At 39.4% G+C, this 27,469-nt stretch overlaps 1 protein-coding gene and 1 non-coding gene across 3 annotated transcripts in view; both read left to right on the top strand.

The window, feature by feature from the left end:
• Positions 1 to 27,469, top strand: part of MLLT3 (MLLT3 super elongation complex subunit) — a 289,433-nt gene that overhangs the window by 84,848 nt on the left and 177,116 nt on the right. The window lies entirely within an intron of this gene.
• Positions 27,057 to 27,164, top strand: LOC111557642. The gene has a single exon (XR_002737880.1). It is a non-coding gene; the product is annotated as a U6 spliceosomal RNA (small nuclear RNA).

Here is a 27,469-nt window from a genome sequence, read left to right as displayed (position 1 = left end):
GCTCGTTCAGAGGTTTGGTTGGACACGTGTGAATGGGAAGGGACGCCTGTATGAGTATGAGCTAGGTAATCACGCCCGAGACCACTGGTAAACCGTGGTGGGTCATTCGTGGCAGCTACTCTGTGCCACAGTCATTTCCTTTAATATTTTTATTTAAGAGTGTTATTTCTGGTTAGTCACAGCAATTCTGTTCCGCTGCCTTCAAAAAGTATGAAAGATAGTTTTTATTTTGCATGGTACCTTCCATCTGACAGAAATAATTCATCATGCATCGCATACGGAGCAACTTTCGGACGTTTTCATAGAGATTGTCACATAAGAACCAGGATAAGGATCATTGAATTCTGTGTCAGTAGGAATAGAGACAAAACATTTACTTATTTTTGTTTTCTTCCTCATTTTTATGCTACACTACAGAATTATATTTCCCTCCAGAAGCACATGAGCTGGGCATGAACTTCCCTGAATATTTGAAATAAGAGGGAATAAATGTCACGTGTGACCTCAGAATTTAATATCAGAAAAACAGTTGCCTTAGAGTGTTAAAATAAAGCAAGCATTAGTAGGCAATAAGTGTATCTTCTAAGGAGTAATTACGTTAGTATTGTGGTCCAGAATGGTTATATCAATATTTTGGAGAGGAAAAGCTCGTTTTAAAATGTGCTCATGCTTTCTTCCACACAATGGTTAAGCTTTAATATTCAATTTATCTATGCCTAAGTATAATACAGAGTTATGTTAGTTTTTCAATTGCTGCTTCCTTTGGCTTTTAAAGCTGAAAGAGATGACTTAGCAGGTCTTATTTGAGGTGTGAATCAACAAAGGGGTTTCTACATGGAACGTAATCCTCTCCTTCATTGATGACTTTTAAAAACATCGACAGTTTAGCAATGATGGTAAGAGGGTCTTTTTTTTTTAATTTTTTTTTAACATTTATTTATTTTTGAGACAGAGAGAGACAGAGCATGAACGGGGGAGGGACAGAGAGAGAGGGAGACACAGAATCGGAAGCAGGCTCCAGGCTCTGAGCCATTAGCCCAGAGCCCGACACGGGGCTCGAACTCACGGACCGCGAGATTGTGACCTGAGCCGAAGTTGGACTCTCAACCGACTGAGCCACCCAGGCGCCCCAAGAGGGTCTTTCTAAACATTGTTTGTATCAAAATTTGATTCTGCTTTCTAAAAATAAGTGTATTTTATATTTTTATGTTTAGTTTAATGAGGAAACCTCCCACAGCATGATTTTAGAGTATTAAAAAACTGTGACAGTCAGAATTAAATGATAATTTTCCCTTTTAATACCAAATGGTATCTTTCTTCCTTTAGTTCCTATGCATTTTTTTCTACTTCATTGTTTTTTCTTTCTTACAACTCTTCTTTTAGGTTGTGTTTACCTGGAACAAACTGCATTGGATAAATAGAATGAGACTATTCTGGCTAATTTTTTTCATCAATGAACAAATCCTAGCTGGTCTTCATCACTAATGGCATCATGAACAATAAGGGATTTCTCTTCATTAGATCAGGATTCAATATCGATTTAAAGAACAGAAAGCTTGGAGCCGTCTTTTTCATACAGTACTTGAAAACACATTTTCCTACTTTTTCTTCTTGCCCTGAGCATCCACGTTTAAAATTCTCTGCTAGTTTAAGCCTTTCTTTTATGGTAGAGTTACTATAATGGGGTATTGAACCAAAAGTCTTAGTAGAGATTTGTTTTTGAGTCACAATTAAATTATTACTTCTTCTCTCATCTTGGAAGTTTTGAACTCAGTTCACGTGTATTTTCTCCCCTTTACATGCGCGCGCGCGCACACACACACACACACACACACACACACACACACACACACACTCCTAACACACCTACCGTGCTGCATCTCTGGCTTTTTGCGAAGCTTTTATGCTGTGGCCATGGGCCAGCATTCTCTCTTAACGTTGTCATTTCCTTTTTTTTTTTTTTTTTTAAGTGTATTTATTTCTTTAGAGAGAAAGAGCACAGGTAGAGAAGGGGCAGAGAGAGAATCCCAAGAAGGCTCTGTGCTACCAGCGAGGAGCCAGACATAGGGCTTGATCCCACGAACCACGAGATCACACCCTGAGCCCAAATCAAGAGTTGGACAAGCCACCAGGTGCCCCCACATTGCCACTTGCAAATGTGCCTTGGATTCTCCTGCCCTGTGGCTTTGGGACGTTATCCCCTTTCTCAGAATATTTTCTTCATTATGGTTGCTCAACTTCTGCTCTTCGTTGCGTACTCAGTTCAACTATCAGCTTCTCTAGGAAACTGTTCTGCCTACCAGGTGGTCAGCCCTCCCTGCTTTCTTTGTGCCCAACCCTTGTGTGTTTTTATTGTGTGCTTTACATTGATTGCTAATCATTTTCTTGTTAGTCTTTGCGATGTTCTCTAATTATCTGCATGCTTTTCTATTTTATTAGATTTTTGTTGCGTGAAAGAAATTGGAATTTACAGTACTTACGATGGGACTTGCTGGCACAAAGTATGCTCAAAATAAGTACTTTTTTAATTGATTGATTGATAGGATTTGTGAGCCAACTATGTGACTGTGGCCCAGCTTAATTCCATTTGAGGTGTAACGATATTGTGTGAGTTTAACCACGTGTATCGTGAGATATATGTATGTCAGATAGTCAAATAAGCCAATATGGCTTGATATGTGCTCCCACTGAGATGTCACTTATGTAACTGAAAGTGATAATTAATAAGCTTTTCATCTGGAATAAATATAGATGTACAGAAAAGTTGCAAAGATAGTACAGAGCACTCCTGTGTGCCTTTCACCATATCCCCTGTTGTTAAAGCCTTATATTACTCATAAAAATTAGGAAACTAACACTGACCCATCACTGTGAACAAAACTCCAGACTTTATTCAGATTTCTGTGTTTCAGATCATGTCTACATACCGTGTTGCATTTAGAAAACATTAATTTTAAAAGTTTATCATTTAAATACTGATGTAAATTTCTTATGATTCATAAGTATTTCTAACATTTCCCCCTCTTTAATTAAAAAAAACAAACAAACCACTTTTTTCTTTTCTCTTTTTCATGAAGGAAGATTGAATTTACTGTTAACTAACTGGACCATTAACTAATTTAAAAAGTATTATAGGTTCAGCAAAATCAAAATAGTCCCTTCCCCTTTTAAATTCAAAATAGTAACCCATCTTAACCTTTCCTGAGAATTGTTAAGCTTCTTTTATTCTGTGAATTTAGTGTATTTTTTTTCTTAAATCCCGTCCTATTTAAAAATTTTTTTTTAAACATTTATTCATTTTTTTGAGAGAGAGAGAGACAGAGAGAGCGAGCGAGCATGAGTGCTGGGAGGGGCAGAAACAGAGGGAGGCACAGAATCCAAAGCAGGCTCCAGGCTCTGAGCTGTCAGCACACAGCCTGACCCAGGGCTCGAACTCACAAACTGCGAGATCGTGACCCGAGCTGAAGTTGGACGCTTAACCGACTGAGCCACCCAGGCGCCCCATTAAATCCTGTCCTATTTTTATTCCTCTAAAATTTCATAATGTTCTCCATAATTATATTGCCATTTTCATCAGGTTTACATCTGGTAATTTTTTGTTGCTGGCATGATTGAGATTTTTTTTTTCTATTGTATTTTTAAAACTTTTGAGATAATTTTATGAAGATTTGCAGAAATAAGAAAAGGAGTTCCTGTATGTGCTTCACTCAGCTTCTCCTTATGTTAACATTTTAAATAAACATAGAACAATTATGGTGCAATACAGAATGTATGTGATTTTCACCAGTCTGTTACTAGTGGCCTTTTTCTCTTCCAGGATCTGATCTCGCGTTGCCACACTGCACTTACTTGTCCTGTTTCTTTAATCTCCCATCTGTGACAGTTCCTCAGGCTTTCCTTGTCTTTCACAATCTTGATATTTTGAAGAGCACTGGCCAGGTATTCTATAGAATGCCAATTTGAGGTTTGTCTCACGGTTAGGTTGTGGTTATGTGACATTGGGAAGGAGACCATGAATTTGCTGAGCCCTTCTTAATGCAGCATACCAGGGAGTGGATGTCAACATGTATTATTGGGTGTTAATCTTGTTCACTTGGTTATGGTGGTCTCTGTTAGGATTCTCTCCTATAAAGTTACTTTTTTCTCTTTATGATTACTAGATATTGTGGAAGAGGTACTTTGAGATGCCATGATATTTTGTTTCTGCTGAAACTTTCCCTACTTTGCCTGTAGCAATTACCACTATGATGTTCTTTTTTTTTTTTTAAGCTTATTTATTTATTGAGAGAGGGAGAAAATAAAACGTGAGTGGGGGAGGGGCAGAGAGAGAGAGGGAGAATCCCAAGCAGGCTCCACACTGTCAGTGCAGGGGCTTGAACTCACGAACCTTGAGTTCATGACCTGAGCTGAAATCAAGAGTTGGATGCTTAACTGACTGAGCCACCCAGGTGCCCCACCATTATGGTGTTCCAGTGGTTATTTTCTGTTTCCCTTATTCTCGTTTTTTAATTGGAATTCTTCTATAAAGAAGAGTTGTTCACTGTCCCTGTTTGTTTATTCATTTAGTTATTTATATCCATATGCTATATGGATAGTTATTCTTTGGGTTATACTGTGGCATATTTTGTTCAAATTGTTCCAACTTTGTTCGGTGGGAATTCTGCATGCTGTCCTCTGTGCCTTTTGACATGTTTCCATCTTTTCTCTCTCTTCTTTATATTGTGACCCCATGAGATTGTCTAAGTGCATTGCATATATTCACAGCCACAGCCCTGTATTCTACCAATTTTCCAAAGAATCTTGGTTTTCCTAGAAACCAAGCTCTGGGTCTTCCTGCGATCATTACTCCTGGGCATCGCTGCTTCTCATCCCTCTTGGTGGATTGAGCTATGATGGAAGTGTGTGAGATTCTTTTTGGATGCTGTTTTTATAGCCCTCTACAGTAGGCAGTAACTATTGGCCTATTTATTTTTAATCCCAGTAGAGAATTTTTCTCCTATTCTGTATCACTAAGGAAATTTGTCCAAAATTCTAGTGGCATCATAATACTGAATAAGCATCATATATGCCCACTAGACGATGGGCTCTCTAAGGTCTAAAACAATGTCTGTACTAGCACATGGACAGTAAATAAATGTTTATTAACAAGTTGAATTAGACTAGTTTTAAAAATACAAATACTATGTAAGTATAGTTATTTCTCATGGCTAATGGGTAAAGTGGAGCATATGTCCTTATAATGGATAGTAATTTCCAGCACATTACTGGAAATTTAGTAGGTACTTAAAATACGTGGGTTGAATTTATTAGAACACATTTTCAATTATCTCATGGTATTGTAAAAATAATACACTTTCCTTGGGAAAGATTTTACCTTTTAGCCTGCTGCCTGTTGAACCTGCTACAAAGATTTTTGGAAACAGAGTTCAGGTGAAATCTGTTACCAATTCAAGATTCCCACATAATCTTTCTACATTATTGCAACTACTTGGTGCCCTGTTAGGAGAAACACATTGTTTTTTGGTTCAAGTGTATCTGGAAATGATTCTACACACTCTGTAGGCAGTAGAGCATTATAATAGATTTTGACAAAAAAGAAATAGATGTTTCTGCTCAGCCTAGCAAATAAACTTTTATAGTAGTATGTGCCTTTTGGCATGACAATTATTTAATAAAATAACATTCCAGAGACACAGAAAGTGAGGAATAACAGAGGGGACCTGACAGGTAATGAAAGTTTTGGAGGTAAGCCAAGGAATGAGAACAGTAAGGCTGTTGAAGCTCTCTGATTAACTGTAATTTAAAGTATTTGGGTGTGTATATATGTATAGATGTTTAAGCCTTTCTAAATATTTTTTTGTGAGGCGACCTATTAGATTGGACTACATGTGATTAAAAAATTTTTTTTTGCATTTATTTACTTTTGAGAGACAGACAGAGCACTAGTGGGGGAGGGGCAGAGAAAGAAGGAGACACAGAATCCGAAGCAGGCTCCAGGCTCCGAGCTGTCAGCACAGACCCCGATGCGGGGCTCGAACTCACGGACCACGAGATCATGACCTGAGCCGAAGTTGGATGCTTAACCAACTGAGCCACCCAGGCGCCCCCTAAATATGATTTAAAAAAAAAAAAAGTTGCTATGTCTTTTGTGCTGGTTGTGATTAGAAGAGCTATTTATGTAAACATTGGTTCTAAGCTTTTGTGATGAAACTACTTTCTCTTTCGTGTGGATCACACAGGTGGAATTTGTGAAGCCTTGAAGGAATCAGGAGATGATAGTTGAGGCAGGTCTAGTGTTTACAGCTGTGAAGACCTGAGGCTTTTGGATCTTATTGACTTTGCCTCCATGTTGTATTTTTTTTTTTGCTCATTATTATCATCTTCCTTTGGTACATACATCTAGTGACATTTGCACGCGCACCCTTTTGTGTGTGTGTGAAAGCCTTCCTAAAATACGTGTTGCTAATCAGCTCATTTTTCTTTAGACATGCCCCCGGCCACAAAACCTTCCTACCAGGGGTTCTGTGCATGAACTTAGGGGGTGGGCACGGGCCTCTTGAGATAGTGTGGAACTTTTTATGTGTGAGAACATTTTTTGCACATGCGTGGTAGTTTTTTGAGTGTAAGTCTGAGGTTTCTTCAAGGTTTCTGAACCACAGAAGTCTCAGTGCTCACTGAGACACAACTAAGTAGGGCCATCAAACTGAAATCTCTGTGGATGGCGTTATGACTCATAGCCCCAGACGCAGAAACTAGTTCCCTAGAAAAGTAATGCCACAGTCTCTAGAGTCTTCCCTCTTCTTGGGTTGGGAAGGGGGCAAACACAGGACAATCTAGTCCGCTACTGTGCTCCAGCCATTTTTGTTCTCCCTCCCGTACCCCCTGTATGGGGGGAGCACGTGTCTTAGCCCCTATGTACAGCGTACTCCTCAGTCTATAAGGATTTGTATAGTTCATGAGTCACATTATGCTAGGCTGCTACAATAAAGAGACTTAAGAATATAGTGACATGCATAACAAAGATGTTTTTCTTATTTATGCAAGTCCTGGTAAATATCCAGGCTGGGGGAATCTATGTTTATTCAGACATCCCAGTTCCTTCCGAGGCTTTTGGCCCCCATGCCTGACACCTTGTTGTCATTGTCGTGTTGGCACATTGTCATTGTTGACTGAAGCTCTGTGGCCACCAGGTCTCGGTTTCAGGGGGGCAGGACAGGTGAAGCGTATCAGATGTTTAAAGTCTAAGATGCCCAAAGTCGCGTATCACTTCTCACATTCTGTTGCCAAGAGCCATTCATGCAACCACTCTATTGCACAGGACGCTGGGTAGTTGGTGCAGCAGGGAAGCAGGAACAGATTTTGGTGGAGAGCTGTGAGTCTCTGTCACATTCTGCGTGGTATTCTCCAACCAGTTTGTACATTTGTTGAAGTCAGGGCCTTCCTTGCTGTCTTACGTATAGTATTTTAATGTGGTGTTTTATGTATCGTAGATGTTGTATCATCTGTGTTTATTGAACTGTCTTATACAGTATTGTATGTAAGTGTGTATTTATTTAAGTAAAGTCATTTTACAGCAGCTGATGCAAAAAGGCAAGCGCCATAAAAAACAGGCATTCCAGCCAAAAGGCAAGTTCTGCATGCTACATACTTAAGTCCCAGAGGGGAATTGGTCATGTATTGTGCTCTGTGGCAGTGAAGTTAGAAGCAGTTTTGGTGATGGTTATAGCTGTCCTAGTAACCTCAGTTACCAACTTCTAGGAACAGAAGTTTCTTGCAAACGGAATCGGTTGCGTTAAAAAATCAAAAATAACAAATGAACTTTACTCAGAGACGATGTTACCTGCGAGGCTGTTCAAACCGCAGCGTTACTGTAAACTTTGCAGGTGTGCGGGATGGAAACACTTGTACGTATGGGTGTTGTTTTTACATGTCTGGTTTGAGGCAGTGGTTCTGAAACTTCAGTGGGTATCAGAATCAGAACAAGCTGGAAAGCTTGTTAAAACATGGTCTGGACTCCTCCCCCAACGTTTCTGATTCATTCATTTTTAGTTGAGGCCTGAGAATTTGCATTTCCAAGTTCCCAGGTGGTGTTGGTGCTGCTGGTTTTGAGGTCACAATTTGAGAACCGTTGGTTTAAGGTAAGGAGACCGTACCAACCTATCGAATGGGCAGGTGTCTGATGTCACCAATTCACGCTGGTATGCTGCTGCCAGATAAAACTTCTAACAAAAATCTATTATGGAATGAAAGCATGTATTTAATGGAAGTTCAGATCGGCCACCAGAGAGGGAGACATCTCTTATTCCCGATCCCTATAACTAGACTGTTGCTGTCTTTCTTGGAGGCGGATCAAGAATGAGTATCTTAGGCAAGGAGGCAAACCCTAAGAGACTCTTAAATACTGAGAACAAACTGAGGGTCGATGGGGGGTGGGGGAGAGGGGCAAGTGGGAGATGGGCCTTGAGGAAGGCACCTGTTGGGATGAGCACTGGGTGTTGTTTGGAAACCAATTTGACAATAAATTATATATATATATATATATATATATATATATATATATATATATATATGTATGTATGTATATATACACATACACATGCATACACACACACACGCATATACATATAAACATTACCAAAAAAAGTGAGTATTTTAGTAGTATTTATTGAAGGAATACTTGTGAAAGCTTGCTCTTGAAGGAGTGGGGTAAGAAAGGATATATAGAGGTGTGTGTCTCATCATTGGTTCAGACTTGGAAGCTCTTTTCCTCCAAGTTCAGCCATTTGCATTTCCAGGCCAGGGTAAGAAGATAGGTTTCTTCTGCTTTACAACTCTGGGGTGGTAGCAGGATTCTGAGGCTGCCCTCAGTAACACAGAGAAGGGGGAGGCGATTGATTTATTAATGTCTCTTGTGCCTCTTGTTGCCATCCTGTGCCCTCAACCTGCCTCTCTCTCTCTCTCTCTCTTTTTTTTTTTTTTACATTTTTTTTTAGTGCTAATTTTTGAGAGACAGTAAGAGCACAAGCGAGAGAGGGGCCGAGAGGGAGACACATAATCCAAAGCAGGCTCCAGGCTCCAAGCTGTCTGCCCAGAGCCCTAAGTGGGGCTTGAACTCATGGAGTCCTAGATCATGACCTGAGCCAAGGTTGGATGCTTAACCAACTGAGCCACCAGGCACCCCAACCTCTCTTTTAACCTTTGCCTCTCCTTAGAGGGTATGTGGGTGTACATAAGTATCTTTGGTATGAATGCATCTATAAGTGATGCATTTATAGCTTACACCCCCCCCCCCCACCCTTTTTGTTTCACATTTCTGGTGATAGCTTGTGATAGGGGAATAGTGTATTGCAAGGTATCCAGCATAGAACTTATTTTATTATAAGTCGGACGCTTAACTGACAGAGCCACCCAGGCGCCCCTATTTATTTTTTATTACATTATATGTATGTATTCTTTCCAGTATGGGATATGATCAGTTTCATTTGTTCTTAATAAGTTATTTTTTCTTGAAGTTTTTTTTAAATTATAAAAGTAACACATTTAATTTTTATAAATTATTCACCTCAAAAATCAAAACGTCCCTCTTTACATTTGTGTGTACATAAATACACATAGCCCCTCTATGATCAGCTCTTTGTAGTGATCAATATTAACATTACGGTGTGTTTCCTCCATCCTTATACGGTCAATAAAATAGACACATTTTAAAAACTTAAAAAATGAACATTTTTCATGATTCTCCATGTTTAGTTAAACATATTTTGGACATATTTATAGGTCAGTAGATGCAGAGATACAGAATTCCTAAAAAATTTTGTTTATGAGTATAGTTGCCACACAATGTTCTGTTAGTTTCAGGAGTACAGCATAGTGACTCAGCTTCTCAGTACCTTCTACTGGGCTCACCCCAAGTGAAGCTATCATCTGTCACCATGCGGCACTACTAAAGCATCCTTGACTAGCATTCTCTATGCTCTGCCTTTTCTCCCCATGACTTACTCATTTCATAAGTGGAAGCATGTATCTCCCACTCCCCTTCTCCCATTTTATCCAACCCCCACTCCCCTCCCCTCTGGCAACCATCAGTTTTTCTCTGTATTTATAGGTCTGCTTCTGCTTTTTGTTAGTTTATTCCTTTTTTTTTTTTGTTTTGAGATAACCACATACGAGCGAAATCATTCGATATTTGTCTTTCTCGGTCTGACTTATTTCACTTAGCACAATACCCTTTAGGTCCATCCATGTTGCCACAAATAGCAAGAATTCATCCTTTTTTAAGGCTGCACGATATTCCATTGTGTGTATGTATGTGTGTAGACACCTCCCTCCCTGCCCCCCACCCCATCTTCCTTATCCATTCCTCTCTTGATGGACACTTAGGTTGTTTCCATATCTTGGCTGTTATAAATAACGCTCCCATAAACAAAAGGGTGCATATATATCTTTTTGAATCAGTGCTTTCATTTTCTTTGGGTAAATCCCCAGTAGTGGAGTTATTGGCTCATATGGCAGTTCTATTTTTAATTTTTTGAGGACCCTCCATACTGTTTTCCAGAGTGGCTGTGCCAACTTACATTGCCACCAATAAGGTACGAAGGGTCCCTTTTCTCCACATCCTCTACGGTGCTTGTTTATATCTTGCCTTCCTGATTGCAGCCATGCTGACAGGTGTAAGGTTCTATCTCATTGTGGTTTTGATTTGCATTTCCCTGATGGTTAATGATGTTGAGCATCTTTTCATGTGTCTGTGGCCATCTGTATATCTTCTTTGGAGAAATGTCTATTCAGGTTCTCTGCCCATTTTAAAACCAGATTGTTGGTGGTGGTTGTTGTTGTTTTTTTTTTTTTTTTTTTTCTCCTCCTCCTTTTTCTTCTTTTTGGTATTGAATTTTATGTATTTTGGATATTAACCCCTTATTGGATATATCATTTGCAAATATCTTTTCCTGTTCAGTAGGTTGCCTTTTTGTTTTGTTGATGGTTTCCTTCGCTGTACAAAAACTTTTTATTTTGATGTAGTCTCAGTAGTTTATTTTTGTTTTGTTTCCCTTGCATGAAGATACATATCTAGAAGAATGTTATTGTAGCTGATGTCAGAGAAATTACTGCCTGTGCTCTCTTCTAAAATTTTTGTGGTTTCAAGTCTCACAGTTAGGTCTTTAATCCATTTTGAGTTTATTTTGTGTTGTGTTAGAAAGCAGTCCAGTTTCATTCTTATACACGTGGCTATCCAGTTTTCCCAACATCATTTATTGAAGACACTGTCTTTTCCCTGTTGTATAGTCTTGCCTTCTTTATTTATTGACCATATGGGTGTGGATTTATTTCTGGCTATTTTGTTCCGTTGATCTATGTATCTGTTTTTATGCCAGGGCCATACTGTTTTAATTATTACATCTTTGTAGTATATCTTGAAATCTGGGATTGTGATACCTCCTGTTTTGTTCTTTTTTGCTTTTTTTTTTTTTTTTAAGGTTGCTTTGGCTATTTGGCTGTTTGTACTTCCCTAGAAATTTTAGTATTATTTGTTCTAGTTCTGTGAAAACTGCTGTTGGTATTTTGATAGTGATTGCATTGATTCTGTAGATTGCTTTGGGTGGCATGGACATTTTAACAATATTCTTTCAATCCACAAACATGGAATATCTTGCCATTTGTTTGTGTCATCTTCAGTTTCTTTCATCAGTGTTTTATCGTAATCAAAGTCCAGGACTTTCACTGTGATTTTGGTTAAATTTATTCTTAGGTATTTTATGCTTTTTGGTATTTTTGTTTTTTGTTTTTTTCAGAGAGAGTGTGAGTGGGGAGGGGGGCAGAGGGAGAGAGAATCTCAAGTGGGTTCCATGCTCAGCACAGAGTCCAATGTGAGGTTCAATCCCACAACCCTAGGATCATGACCTGAGCTGAAATCAAGAGTCAGACACTCAACCGACTGAACCACCCAAGTGCCCCTTTTTTGGTGCAGTTGTAAATAGATTGTTTTTGGAGGGGTGCTTGGGTGGCTCAGTTGGTTGAGTATCCGACTCTTGATTTGGTCTCAGGTCATGATCTTACTTCCTGTGAATTTGAGCCCCTGTATTGGGCTGTATTGGGCTCTGTATTGGGCTGTATTGGGCTCTACACTGATAGCGCAGAGTCGGCTTGGGATTCTCTCTCCCTCTCTCTCTCTGCCCCTTCTCCACTCACTTGCACATGCTCTCTCTCTCCCTCAAAATAAATAAATAAACTTATTTAAAAAAAAAGTAAATGGAATTGCTTTTTAAATTTCTCCTTCTGCTACTTTGTTATTAGTATATATAAATGGTACTGATTTCTGGGTATTAATTTTGTATCCTGCAGTATTTTATTTTTTTATTTTTTTTATTTTTTAAATTTTTAAATTTTTTATTAATTTTTTATTTTTTTAAATTCACGTTTATTTATTTTTGAGACAGAGAGAGAGCATGAACGGGGGAGGGGCAGAGAGAAAGGGAGACACAGAATCAGAAGCAGGCTCCAGGCTATGTATGAGCCATCAGCCCAGAGCCCGAACTCACGGACCATGAGATGGTGACCTGAGTCGAAGTCGGACGCTTAGCCGACTGAGCCACCCAGGCGCCCCTATCCTGCAGTATTTTAAATTCTTGTATTACCTCTTGTAGTTTCTTCATGGGGTCTTTAGGATTTTCTGTGTATAGTGTTATTGTCATCTGCAAATAGTGACAATTTAACTTTTCCTTTACTAATATGCCTCTTCTTTCTTCTTGTTTGATCATTGTGGCTAGGATTTTCAGTACTCCGTTGAATAAAAGTGTTATGAGTGGACATCCTTATCTTGTTTCTAATTTTAGAGGTAAAGCTGTCAAATTTTTACCATTAAGTATGAAGTTAGCTGTGGATTTTTCATATATGGCCTTTATTATGTTGTGGAATGTTGCCTCCAAACCTACTTTGTCATGAGTTTTTATCATGTGCAGATGTTCAAATTTGTCAAATGCTTTTTTCTGCATCTATTGAGATTATCACAAGATTTTTATCCTTTGTTTTGTTGACGTAGTCTTATCACATTGAGTGATTTGGAAATCAGTCTTTGCATCCCCAGAATAAATCTCACTTGACCCATAAATGATCTTTTAAATGTACTGTTGAGTGTAGTTTGCTTGTATTTTGTGGAGGATTTTTGTGTCAGGGATATTGGCCTATAGTTTTTTTTTTGGGTGTCTTTCTCTGGTTCTGGTATTAGGATAATTCTGGCCTTTGTAGAATGTATATGGAAGCTTTCCTTCCTCTTCTGTTTTTTGGAGTAGGTTGAGGAGAATAAGTGTTAACTTTTTTTTTTTTTTTAATGTTTGGTATAATTGACTTGTGAATCTATCCAGTTCTGGACTTTTATTTGTTTATTTTTTGGTAGCTTTTTGATGACTATTTCAATTTTGTTACTAGTAATTGGTCTCTTCAGATTTTGAATTTCTTCCAGATTCGGTTTTGGAAGATTATGTGTTTCTAGGAATTTACCCATTTCTCACAATTCATATTTAAAAAAAATTTTTTTAGCTTGAGAAAGAGAGAGAGAGAGAGAGAGAGAATGAGAATCCCAAGTAGGCTTCGTGCTCAGCGCAGAGCCCAACACAAGGCTTGATTCCACGATCCTGGGATCATGACCTGAGCCAAAGTCAAGGGTTGGAGGTTCAGCCAACTGAGCCACCCAGGCATCCCCAGAATTCATTATTTAAAAAATTTTTTTAATTAATTAAATAAATAAATAAAATTTTTAAATAATTAAAAAGCATTTTGAATGTTTATTCATTTTGAGAGAGAGGGAGAGAGAGAGAGAGAACGAGGCGGGGGAGAGGCAGAGAGAGAGGGAGACACAAAATCTGAAGAAGGCTCCAGGCTCTGAGCTATTAGCACAGAGCCTGACGTGGAGCTCAAACCCACGGACCCTGAGATCATGACTTGAGCCAAAGTTGGATGACCAACCGACTGAGCCACCCAGGTGCCCTGAGAATTCATTATTTTTAATGGCTAAATAATATTCTAAGAGAGACTCAACTGATTTATTCAGACTTTATGCTATTGATGGTAATCACATTTCCAGTTTTTGTTCTTCTAAAACAGTGATGGAAAAGTATCCTGAGTATATTATCTTTGAATACTGGTGTTTATAGTTCAGTTGAATAAATGTTAAAAGTGGGATTCCTTGATGGAAGGATGATGGCTTTTAATATTTAAATAATCACATTTCACCATACATCTTTCTAGAAGATGATGTAGACTTACATATGCCACTCTCCACCCCCCCCCCCCCCCCAAGAAAGGGCAGTGTATGAAAATGCCCATTTCCTTACAGTGCTTCCAGCTTTGAGTATTAACAATCCCCAATTTGGGGCAAAATTCATCTTTTATTTTCATTTCTCTGCTTACCAGAGTGGTTGATTACCATTTCATTTGTTTTTCATTTATTTGTATTTCTTCTATTCCTTGTTCATTTTTTTTTTTCCTCTTGGGTTCTTTTGCACATCCAATTGTTGGGGGTCTTAAAGGTATTAATCCTTTGTCAGATCTGTTTTGCAATTACTTTCTTCTAGATACTCATTTCATGGTGGTACCTTTGTCTTTTACCATACAGAAATCCTAAATGTTTATATAATACAATCTGTCAGACCTTTTCTTTGTGGTTTTGTATAGGAATTTAGGGTATATAACACATTTTGCATTTGATCCTTACAATTTACCTGAGATAAATAAGGAGTAATGTTGGTAACCCCAGTCTTTGAAGAAGCCACCTGGCCTCCCCAGGTCTGTGAGTAATTCATATCAGGTTCAAATTCAGTTCTTTTTAAAATTCTGTACCCTCGCCATTGTATCTGGTGGATAGTTCTTTTTACAGTAAAAGTTAACATAGGTCACATAGCAGAATGTAAAACAATATGTGGCATTGATGAAACATAATTGTAATCTGTTTTCAAAGATGCACGTGGATATAAGATACAAATTATTCTGCTAGTGAAAGATGCTTTGATGTGTACATAACAAGTTATATTTGGGTTATGGTATAATCACAGTTTTGCCATGGTGAACTGTTTTTGACAGGCCATCACACACAGTATTTCAATTATTTATGCTTACAACAACCAAAAATCTCAAGTGTAGATACCAACGAATACTTGTCTCGGGAGAAAAGCAAGGTAGAAAAGAAACAACCCTCCAACAAGGGTGTTAAAATGACTCAGACTAGGTACTGGTAGAGAGTGATACCTACTTTTATCCAGAGATAAAGGAGAATTACAAAGAATGCAGTGGACACTTCTTCTTACTATATTCATCTGAAATTTAAGCAGAGTAAATACACCTTTCAGTACAAATTTTAATGGATATACTGCCCGTAATGAACACGCTAAAAAATAGATCACCAGCTTAGGTAGGCTTCAGTGATTGTGCCACTAGATGTTAAGGGCGCCCAATCTAGACTCTGAATGGAGAGAGTTTGATGGACCTAAGGAGACGTGGTGTTCATTTAGATCTTCACAAAATGTGAACTGTCATGGGCACTGTGTATATAAGGGAAAATAGGAAGCTTAATACAACAGTTACCTCTCCAGCAGGGAAAGAGCAGAGCCCTAGCTCTTATAATTCCCAACATTGTTTTATATTGGCTGGTAATTCATTGTCATGTTTTCACCAACCCTCTAAACAAAAAAAAAAATCACCCGAGTTTTAAAATAAAACTATTTGAAATGAAATGATGTAGCATTCTTTTGGTTGCTTATTCCCTTGAGGCTACAGAGATGACAGGTGTATGAATTAGTGATGCCATAAATTCGAAAGGATTTGAGTACAGTAAATTGGGATCCTTGGCCATCTTTTTAAATACAATTTATTATCAAATTGGCTTACATACAGCACCCAGTGCTCATTCCAACAAGTGCCCTCCTCAGTGCCCATCACCCATTTTCCCCTCTTTCCCACCTCCCATCAACCCTCAGTTTGTTCTCCATATTTGAGTCCCTTAAGGTTTGCCTTGGCCATTTTTTTAAAAGTTGAGCCTCTAGGGTCTATATATTTATTTTATACTTATTTCAGTGACCGTGCCAGATACATAGTTTGCCACCTAGGTTAAAAAAAGACTTTGTTTTTTTTTTTTTTTTAGAACATATAATGCTTTTTTGTTTTATTTAGTTCTTTCTAATTCAAGAGGCTAGTCTCTATGAACTTGAATTGCACGTAGTCTGACTTTGTAAAGCAGTACGTGGTGCTTATCTGTCCAATCCTTTCTTATAGCCTGAATCTTTAACCATCTTTTGTCTTCTTCATTCTTTACCTCCAAGATTTACTTTCAGTTCCTCACTAAAGCCATGACTGGGGTTTTGTTGACTAGAATTTCGTCTCTTTAGTTCTCTAGATCCTTGGATGATAGTGCTGGCTCTGGGGTAGTGTCCTCCTCTATCTCTCTTTACCATCTGTAAACACTTTCATTCTGCCTTTAGTGGATGGGCCTCCTGAGGATACACGAAGCAGAGTGTTTGTGGAAGGAAACTGATAAGACTGAAGACATTTTCCTTTATAAAGGAGGAAGGGTGGAATGTGGGGAAAGGTAAGGGAATAGATCTGTTGTCATTATTACTTGTGCATTTCAAGCATTCTGTAGGTTTTGCCTTTACCTGGGGTTTCGTGAGACCAGTACTAATGCACTTTATGACAGGGAAGTTGCAAATATTTTAAATTTAAAGAAATCTCAAAAGCGTGGTACTGTGATTCTGGTCAGTAGGAGAGCCTAAAATAATTTACTGTGATACATTGCAGAGAACCTCCCTTTTGTGTTTAAGCAGCAGCCAATGTAAATTTGAATATCTTAACGTTCCTCATTAATTGCCAGCTTTAGTATGCCTACTTCTCTCCCCATATAAGCTGCTTTCTTTTATTCTTTTTTTTTATGTGTTATATTTTAACGCTTGGCCTAGATATTAGGCATACTTCATTTGGATTGATGATGTGTTGTTATTGTAAAATGTACGTTTCCTTTTAATTTTATTTTATTATGATTATGATTTCAACATTTAAAATGTTGAGCCTATTGACTTATCTATTGTTTTGCCTGAGGGTTTTTTTTTTTTTCTTTTTCATTTTAGGAATAGACTGCATAGTATTATGTGATTGGTTAATTTTCTTCTAATACTGCCGCTCTGCCTTTGAAGAAGACAATGAACTTGCTATAGTTAGTAAGCAAAATCTTGCATGCGTGGGCAGAAGGAAATTGGGTAATCCTAGGAAATCATCCGCTAGCTTTGAACATGAGATTAATTTTGGTTTTGATTACTGTGTTACACCAGAGATTTGAGAGGGAAGGAGGAAACACATAAGGATCTGGGTTTTAAGGCAAATTTTAAAGGTTATGTAAGATTTGATATTTCTATAAATATCTTGTTATAGTGATACCATTGCCCATTCTTAAAAAAATCATAGAAGTTTTGACCATAGGCCCTGGTCACTTGGAGCAGGCAATTTTAGGCTTAGGATATATTCCCTCAGATCATTAGTTTTCATCAGATGCTGATATTCTTTGGATACCTTGTAAAGTAAGAGATAGGTTGCTGAACTAACACATTATATAAATTTGTAGATTGTATGTAGGCACTCAAATTTAGAGCTAAGCATGGGTGGAAAACTTGGCCTGAACTCCACTTGTCCCTTCCCCCCACCCTTTAAAGATCACTTAGCTGCTCGAGTGATGTTTTAAGAAACAGGACTCTTGGCCAAAAGTAGATACTGTCCTTAAAATTTACTATTCACTTTAGCGTTAAGCCTCACGGGCCTACACTGTTGAATGAAGGTTTCAAGGTGCCTTGTACTCTTGCTACCACCAGTTGATTAGTAAGTACTGATTTGCAACAAAGAGAATTAGTTTTATGTGTTTGTGAAGGATTCATTTTTAAGTGATATTCCCCCTCGCTCTTAAATAGCAAGTGATTAACTGCTACTTTAATTTTCAATTAATCAAATTAGGTTTCTACTGGTAAATTTTGATTACATGCAGTTCTAACAGCTTCCAGATACACTTCTTTTTCCCATATGCTTACCATATGCTGAGTAAAACCAATGTAGAATAAATTAGTGTAAAAGTAAGAACACTTAGTTCTTTTGTAGAGTTCATCTTGAATGATGGAAGACAGCTCAGAATCATTTTAGCTACGAGGCACCTTTTGAAAAGTGATATGGCAAAATAGCCCATTTATGTGTGCCAAGGTCTGTTTTCATAAATGTAAATTTGAAAGTTCATTAAAATTTTGGCATGTGATTTGGAATGCATAATAACTGGAAGGGATTCAAAGCCAGAAATCTGTATCCTTATACCAACAACATGTTTCACTGAAGACTGGCTTTGTATGGTTGTTTAATATTTAAAAGTTAAAAAAAATAGTATTTACTCGATGGTTATGGCTCTGGAAAGTATGTTCAGGATGGGGAGGCTGCAGGGGCAAGGGAGAGCCAGTGGTCTAACCAGTGGCCCCAGAATGCGCACCAGTCTCCTTGTCTAAACAGGCCAGGTGACTTTGGAAGAGTGAACGCTGTCCCTCAGTTTTCAGAGATGGCAACATAGAAATGCGTGTTTTCCTTGTTTTCTTGGGGAACGTGAAGATGGACCACGCAGGACATTTCCGCTCACGTTAGAAGAGCTGAGAAGTGGCCGAGCTGGGGTCAGGCATAGGTGGCATCTCCTGCTTGTAGCTAAACGTGAACCCTTAATGCGTGGAGGCAGTCTAATGTTACACGGCAGGCCTCGTGCTAACCTGTAATACAAGCCTCCCGTGGTGAGGATGCAGAAGCGAAAGAGATGAGACAAAATCAACCTTACTGTTGGTGCAAATAAGCCCATTTCTTGCCTGAAGTAAGAGGAGTGCATTTTACCGTGGACCTTTCTGGTATCTTCAAGCGAGGCCTAGGAAACAGTGCTACAGCCAAGGTAAGAGCACACGAGGAATTGCTGTAACAGGAAAGGTGTTCCTTTAGAGCACACGGGCTAACCTTTTCAGAACCTTATCCTCGGCCCATTGTTAGGTTTCGCTGTTATATATGTGCACTTTGTACAGATTCCATTTTTATTCTGTTATTTCTCTCTTCAACTTTGTTTCTAAAGTTTCTTGTTCCGTGACGTCTCAGGCGCCCTGGTTTCTACCTTCCCGTTTTGTCATAGAGAAAAATGGTTTCTGAGGGGACTAAGATGATCACCAGGATGAAAAGCCACACCTTGGGTTTGTGATTATGTACTCAGCTCATATGCTGTCACTTCGTATGCCATTTATGGATATTGTTTTGTAATTAGCCAAGTTTCCTGCAGAAAGTAAGTTTAAAATCACTGTCGTCTTGGTTTATTTCCTCTCTTAGCCTTTGATCTGTTTGACTTTGACACATGCTTCTCACCAGCTTCTGTGGATTCTCATTCTGACAGGATGCTTTGATTCCTTGCCCCTCCCCGCCAGCCCTGGTTCAATGTATCAGCCACCAGATTGGAGGTTCTTGCGTCTGTTTTGTTTACTCTGTTCTTGGTCCCTCCTTTTGTTTCGCCTAAACTTAGTGGTTTTTCCTGCTTCCAGACTTCCTTCCCTCAAACCACTTTTTACATTGTGCCCCGTTCCCATTCTGAAGACATGGGTGTCCTCAAGTTTTGTGCCTCTTAAGAAAGTTTTTTGGGGGGCGCCTGGGTGGCTCAGTCAGTTAAGCGTCCGACTTCGGCTCAGATCATGATCTCGCCGTCTGTGAGTTCAAGCCCCGCGTCGGGCTCTGTGCTGACAGCTCGGAGCCTGGAGCCTGCTTCAGATTCTATGTCTCCCTCTTCCTCTGACCCTCCCCTGTTCATGCTCTCTCTCGCGCTGTCTCAAAAATAAATAAATGTTAAAAAAAAAAAAAAAAAAAAAAGAAAGTTTTTGGTGGCTGTCTATTGCCTATAGAATTCAACTCCTAACAGTGCTCTGTAAGGAACATCACAGGCTGGCACTTGCCTACTTTTCCCGCCTTAAGGTTGGTCACAAACAGCCAGATGACTAGAACCAGACGTCAAGTTCACTTGTAGTTCCTTATCAAGCTATACATTTGCTATACCCTGGGTTATTTGCTTCTGTGTTTCCCTTTGCCTACAACGAGCACCTTTCATTTTCTTCTTGGCAGGTACTTACCTACTTTTTCTTAAAGGTAGTCTCTTTTGTGTGTGAATGTAGCCGAGTCTCCTAAGCCCTTGATGAAGGCTTGCCCGTGATGCGGTTATTTAATGGTTGTGGGTAAATTTGCCTTCATGGTCAGATGCTTAGCTATGTAAGAAGCAGGAGACTGTGCCTTACTCATCTTTGTCATCTAGCACATAGCAGAAGGCCTGGCATGCAGTTGGTGTTCCATAAATATTTATTGTATGGAATTTAGTTTATTTTCCATTACATTTTATAGAGAATGAGTGAATCTTAAAGTCAATGAAGTACCTAAAAATGGCGTATTTAAATGAGGATTTGTGGCTTACCATGATTTATGGAAGTAGAAAGGGAAATATCATAATTCCTTGGCCCTCAAACTAGTGAATAGACACCATGGACCATAATTGGTGAGTTATCCAAAACACATTCACCTTTGGCTAAGGAAAGCACGCGCGTGTGTGTGTTTCCATGAGAAATTAACTTCGAACCAGTGAAAGAATTATTTGAAACCTTGGCTTATAAATAGTTATTAATAATTATTTCTATTAAAAATGTTTTTAAATGTTTATTCTTTATTTTTGAGAGGGAGGGAGCTGGGCAGGGCAGAGAGGGAGACACAGAATCCAAAGCAGGCTCTAGATTCCAAGCTGTCAGCACAGAGCCTGATGCAGGACTTGAACTCACCCAACCCTGAGATCATGATCTGAGCTGAAGTTGGATGCTTAGCCAATGGAGCCACCCAGGTGCCCCGTTCTTAATAATTATTGATAGGGCTAAGAGTAGAGCCTAGGTTTCTGGGCCCTGATTGTAAGGAAGAATGTTGGAATGGAATGGGTTGTACATGACACAGCTGAGAGAGAAGTGATTGCTCTCAGTTTCTCTGTGTGAGCTGGGGTAATTTTTCTGATGCTACATTGTATAACACGGGGCACCTGAGTATCTAAGTCAGTAGTGTATACTAGGCTGTAACTAGTGAAGAAAGAAAGCAAAGAGCACTGGCAGAAACAAGAATGGGGAAAACATTGAGCCCTAGGGGTTTTAGTATATACCTCATTCTTGACCTTTCATTTGTATGGGGCATTTCACTGTTCTCACAGCCCCAGGAAGGTATGTTCTGGGGTACATGGCATTTTACAAACATCTCCACAGCATTATCTCCCATTACACATGTTCTTATTTCAATTTGATTTTTACATTCCTATCAAGAAGCGGGGGTGACATTTCTTCCCTTTGAGGCTGAGTCGACTTGCGTAACTGTTTCCACCTACAAAGAACTGCAGAAATGATTCTAGGTGATTTCTGAAGCCGGATCACAAAAGGCTATGTGGCTTCCTCCTTGTTTGTTGGAATGTGATGCTTTGTTGCGAAACCCGCAGCCACCGTGTGAGCAGTCCGTCTATCCCGAGGCCATCAGGTTGTGAGTGCAGAGCACATGGAAAGGCCCTGAGAACATGAACTCCCTTCAGAGAGATGTCCAGCTGCCCTGGACCCCAGCTGTTCCAGCCCTAGCCACCATCTGACTGCAACCACATAAGACATTTTGAGCGAGAATTGCTCAGCCAAGCCTTCCCGAATTCCTGACTCAGAAACCACGAGAGATAGCAAAATGGCTGTTGTTTCAAACTAAATTTGGGGTGATTTACTCAGCAGTTGATCATTACAACATATTTCTTTGGGGAAGCATTTTCTTCTAGGTGGTATTGATGAAGACAGGGCTAGTATTAGAAGCATCTCTTAGCGCAGATTTAGAGTTGTCACTGCCCTAAGCCTGTTCCCCAAAACTTTCATACCCTAGTTGGGGATTGGTTGAGGAGGGGAGATTGTAAAAGAGAAAATCCCGTAAGCAGAATTTTTTTCCTTTTCCCATATCTTTACCTAATAGTTGAGAAAGAGGGGGCTAGACCCCTTTAGATGCTTACACTAAACTGACTACATTACAGAGAATCTGTTTTGGGGAAGTAAGGCCATGGGCAAGAAATTCTGCAAATGAGCTTGGGGATATCTCTCTGGGAACTGTGAATAAGGCAAAAACAGGCAATGCCAAGGAGGCCAGAATTTATGTTGAATAATTTATTGTTCAGTGTGCTTTTTTAAATATTAAAATCCGAGTGCCTTTTACGGGTTGAATCTGACCCCTGCCAAAAGATAGGATGCCATTCTTTTTTTATTTAAAAAAAAATTTTTTTTTAACATTTATTCGTTTTTTGATAGAGACAGAGCGTGCGTGGGGGAGGGGCAATTTTTTTTTTTTAACATTTATTCGTTTTTTGATAGAGACAGCGTGCGTGGGGGAGGGGCAATTTTTTTTTTTAACATTTATTCGTTTTTTGATAGAGACAGAGCGTGCATGGGGGAGGGGCAGAGAGAGAGGGAGGCACAAGAATCCGATGCAGGCTCCAGGCTCTGAACTGACAGCACAGAGCCCGACGCGGGGCTCGAACCCACGGACTGTGAGATCATGACCTGAGCCGAAGTCGGACACCCAACCGACTGAGCCACCCAGGCGCCCCAAGATAGGCTGACATTCTAATGCTCACATACCAGCGCACGTGACCTTATTTGGAAATAGGGTCTTTGGCAGAGATCCTGGTGGATTCGTGTGGGCCCTGTCCAATGACTTGTGTCTTTACAAGGAGGCAATGTGAAGATTCAGAAAGACATAGAGAAGAAAGCTATGAGAAGACAAGGCAGAGATTGGAGTCATGTCACCACAGCTAAGGAATGCAAGATTGCCAGCAGCTACTAGAAGCTAGACGAGTCAAGGAAGGATTCTTCTGTAGAGCTTTCAGATGGAGGTTGGCCCTGCCAACACCTCGATGCCTTGATTTCTGTCTTGTAGCACGAAACATTAAATTTTTGTTGTCTCAAGCCAACCAGTTTCTGGTACTTTGTTATGGCTGCCCTCGGAAACAAATACAGTGCCTAAAGTTGGATTGAGACAGTGAAAAAATGTCACTCTTCAGAAGTTAGGAACATGAAAACATAAACCACAGGCTGGGAGAGAATATGTGCTAACCATATATCTGACAGGGGACTTGACTCTAAACTGTGTAAAGAATATACAACTCAATAACAAGACATCCATTTAAAATGGGCAAAAGATTTGCAGACGCTTCAACAGAGGAGATATACACATGTCAACTAAGCACATGAAATGATGCTCAGTATCACTGGTTATTAGGAAAATTCACATTAAAACTGCCATGAGATATTATTGCACTATTGCTACAGTGGCTACAATGGAAAAAGAATGACCATGCCAAATGCTGATGAGGAAATGGAGCAACTGGAACTCTTAAAAGGTTTTTTCTTTTTTTAAGTTTATTTTTGAGAGAGAGAGCGAGCGAGGAGGGGAGGCACAGAGAACGGGAGACAGAGGATCCCAAGCAGGCTCTGCACAGTCAGTGCAGAGCCTGATGCGGGGCTTCAACCCATGAACTGTGGGATCATGACCTGAGCTGAAACCAAGAGTCAGACACTGAACTGACTGAGCCCCCCCAAGTGCCCTGCAGCTGGAACTCTTCTACATTGCTGGTCAATACTTAAAATGGTATCATCACTTTGAAAGACGGTTTTTCATTTTCTTAAAACATGAAGCATATAACTTACTGGTTGTTCTACTCATAGGTATTTACCCAAGAGATTTGAAAGCATATCTTATACAAAGACTTTGGCACAGATGTTCATAAGAGCATTATTTGTAATAGCCCTAAACTGGAAGTAACTCTAATGTCCACCAGCAGGGAGGTGGATAAACAAATTGTGGTATAATTAAATACTATTCAGCAATAAAAAGGAATCGGCTATTGATATGTACAACAATATGGGTGAAGCTTAATAATTAAATAATTATATTGAGTAAAAGAAGCCAGCTTCCTCCCCAACAGAGTACGTATTGTATGACTCCATATGTAGATACACCCAATTTTAGAAAGTGCAAAGTAGTGGTAATGACAGTGAAAATCAGTGGTTATGGGAGGTAGGGCAGGGTACGGAGGGGTAAGATTTTAAGGAGACATGAGGAGATTCATGGGTTTGTTCATATAATCTTGATTGTGGTGATGGTTTCCTTGGTGTATATTTATATCAAAACATCAAATTATGTACATCATATATATATGATTTTTTAATCTGTCGATTATGTCTCAATAAAGCCAGAACAAAAAGAAAAGTTTTATGGAAAAAATTAGGGTTAAGAAGGGGGTTTAAACTCCGGGCCCTATTCTACTAATAGGTATCAGCTGAGCGTGAGCAGGTGCAGTTTGCTTTGCTGTTTATTGTTGAATATACCATCTTTAATGACAAGAGAACATTTAAATCTAGAGCCAACAAGTAAACCAAACCTTTAGAATCAGTTGAGGTTTAATCACAGAAGACTATGATAGGTTATGGGGTTAAGGGATTTATTATAGAAATTAAACCTTAAACATTTATGGTAGGAGCTTCGGAAATGAAGGTCCAGGAAGCACACTGGAGGATCCCTGGAGTCCCCTACTAGTCAGTCTGAAAAGCCAGGCATGAGACAGGAAGCCTGTGCCTCTGTGTGCTTCTGTGTAACTACCCCCTCTTTGTGTCTGTTGGGTTGGCCTGGAGTTGTTGTTGACCTACAGGGCCAGTTTGGAAAGATGGATAGGGATCTGAGAAGAGCAAAGATAAGCTTGAACCCACCTACATAGCCATGTCTGGTCACTATACTAACCATGACCACCTTGAGAGTAATGACTTCCAAATCCAAACAGATCCTTCCAAATCTGTGCAAATTCTGCTTTTGGTTAACTTTAAGCTGGGACTATACAGGGAAGAGAATCCCGGAAATGTAGTTTTTCCTTAAGAAACCTGACACAGTACAAACCGCCACAACCTGCCAATTAGTGGCCTTTGTGAGTGTAGTACTTATTAGGAATTTAGGCTCCCCTGTTCTCATGTGATGGGTCAGTTATGCTAGACAAATACAGAATATCTTTGAGAGTGATCTAATTGGGACAGAATGTAGTGAGTTAGTCCAGGCATGAGGAATAAGGGTAGATCTTTTCAGAGTCAGGCCTGATTACAATGTAAACAATAGGCAGACTCTCCATCCCCTCTTACAAGGAAGGTGTTTATAGCAACATAAACACCTTTTCAGCACAGTAACATAAACAGTTTCTCAAGGAAACATTCTCTGGCATTCAGGAAATGTTTCTTTCTTTACAAACAAAAAAGTGTGTTTTTCTAAAGATTTAATTTACTTAAGGGCTCTGTTTAGAACAAGGCTATGATTGTAGAGGGATAAAGTTATTCCCAGAGCACTTTTGTGGTAGGCTGTAGTTGAAGTCCTTATAGAAGCATCTTGTTTAAAAATCTGTAGATTAACAGAGCACAGGCCAGTGCAGGTGTCCCATGTTACATTTTCGATACACCTCTGGAAAGTTGTATAAATTATCCATTGGTGAGTCAAATTGTATGATAAATTTCCAGTAGTTTTCTGAATTGATATTTTCTGATGAAAATCCTTCTTGAAAATGTGAAGACCCTTTGTTACAGGTATAACATACTACCTACAGTGAGGCCAGGGACTATGATAGAGGCTATGTATTTGTCTCAAATCTACATATTTAACTCATTTGTGCAGTGCATAAATGCTTCCTAATATTGGTCAGTTATGATTCTTATTTTAAAATTCTTTAACTCCTATAACATTTGAAACTTGGAACCATTGGAAATAGATTTCATTCACGAGACCCATTTTAGGTTTGAAAAGGAGAGGAAAATTCTTAAAAAAATTTTTTTTTTTTTAATATTTATTTTTGAGAGAGAGAGAGATAGAAGACAAGCAGAGGAGGTGCGGAGAAAGGGAGACACAAAATCTGAAGCAGGCTCCAGGCTCTGAGCTGTCAGCACAGAGCCTGAAACAGGGGCTCGAACTCACGAACCGTGAGATCATGACCTGAGCCAAAGTCAGACGTTTAACCTACTGAGCCACCCAGGCGCCCCAAGGAGAGGAAGATTCTTTAGCAAGAATGCTTTCTTAATAGACAAGGAGAACAGATGTACCTATTTTCAGCATGTTATTAAAAAATACATAGTTCTGGTAGTGCAGTGAAGGTGCTGTTAATAGCCACACGCGTTTTTGTTTTTTGTTTTTAACCTTTGTGGAAAGGCTTGATTCACTTAAAAGATTTACCCACAAGGTCTGGGAATGATGTATTCATTGCTGACTAGATTTTGTGTAGCTTCCCACAACTTAGAATGTGGATGATGGTTTCTCTTGCTGCCTTCTAGTGCTTCTCAAACTTTAATGTGCAGTTCAGTGACCCAGGCATCTTGGTCAAGGTAGGTCGTGATGCAGTAGATTCGGGTGGGGTCTCAGTTTTTTATTTCTGACAAGTTCCCAGGTTTGGACAACACACTCTGAGAAGCAAGGGAGTAGGCTTTTCTGAATATAATTTTTGGTGTGGTTGCCCATAGTATTCAACATTGGACAGTAAGTGTGGCGTATATAGAGAAAAATGATTGTTTTCACGTATGCCCAGTTTTTGTCTGGAGGACAAAAGGTTAGTGGTAGACTCCCATTAATTAAGTAGCTTGCTAATAATTTGGCAGGAATTGAGTATAGGCATTTCCCACTCAACTGGCTCTATGTTTATTGTGTTTTTAAATTTATGAATGTGGTGTGGCTTAAAAGCCAACCCCTCGTTGAGATGCCAATTACACCAGGAAGGGGGGGAAAAAACCATTTTGCATTTATGTGGAGTACAACCATGGGCTTATTTCTTTCTCCTGCAAAGATCTCCTTGGTATCGATAAAACTAATATAATAATTACATCCTTGAATGTTAATATATATGAAATTAAATGATTCCTTGCGGGCATTAAAATAAATTCAGGTCCAACTTGGCTGTTCTTGGAGAAGAGTTTGTGCTCGCTTTGGCAGCGCATAGACTAAAATTGGAACGATCCATAGCAGATGAAGCACGGCCCCTGCACAAGGATGGCACGCAGATTCGTGAAGAGAAGAGTTTAATACTGAGGAATCGTTCATGGGGGAAAACTTGCCTGTTTGAGGGATGGAAATGGAGAACTAATTCGAAAATAACTTTTAACTGTCATTTTTTTAAATGGTTTTTTTTTTATTAAAAATTTTTTTAATGTTTATTTTTAAGAGAGAGGGAGAGACAGAGTGTGAACAGGGGAGGGGCAGAGACAGAGGGAGACACAGAATCTGAAGCAGGCTCCAGGCTCTAAGCTGGCAGCACAGAGCCGGAAGCAGGGGCTCGAACCTATGAACCGCAAGATCATGACCTGAGCGTAAATCGGATGCTTAAGCAACT

Source organism: Felis catus, chromosome D4, assembly GCF_018350175.1.
Source record: "Felis catus isolate Fca126 chromosome D4, F.catus_Fca126_mat1.0, whole genome shotgun sequence".
Taxonomy (NCBI): domain Eukaryota; kingdom Metazoa; phylum Chordata; class Mammalia; order Carnivora; family Felidae; genus Felis; species Felis catus.
This window is presented reverse-complemented; position numbering and strand designations above follow the sequence as displayed.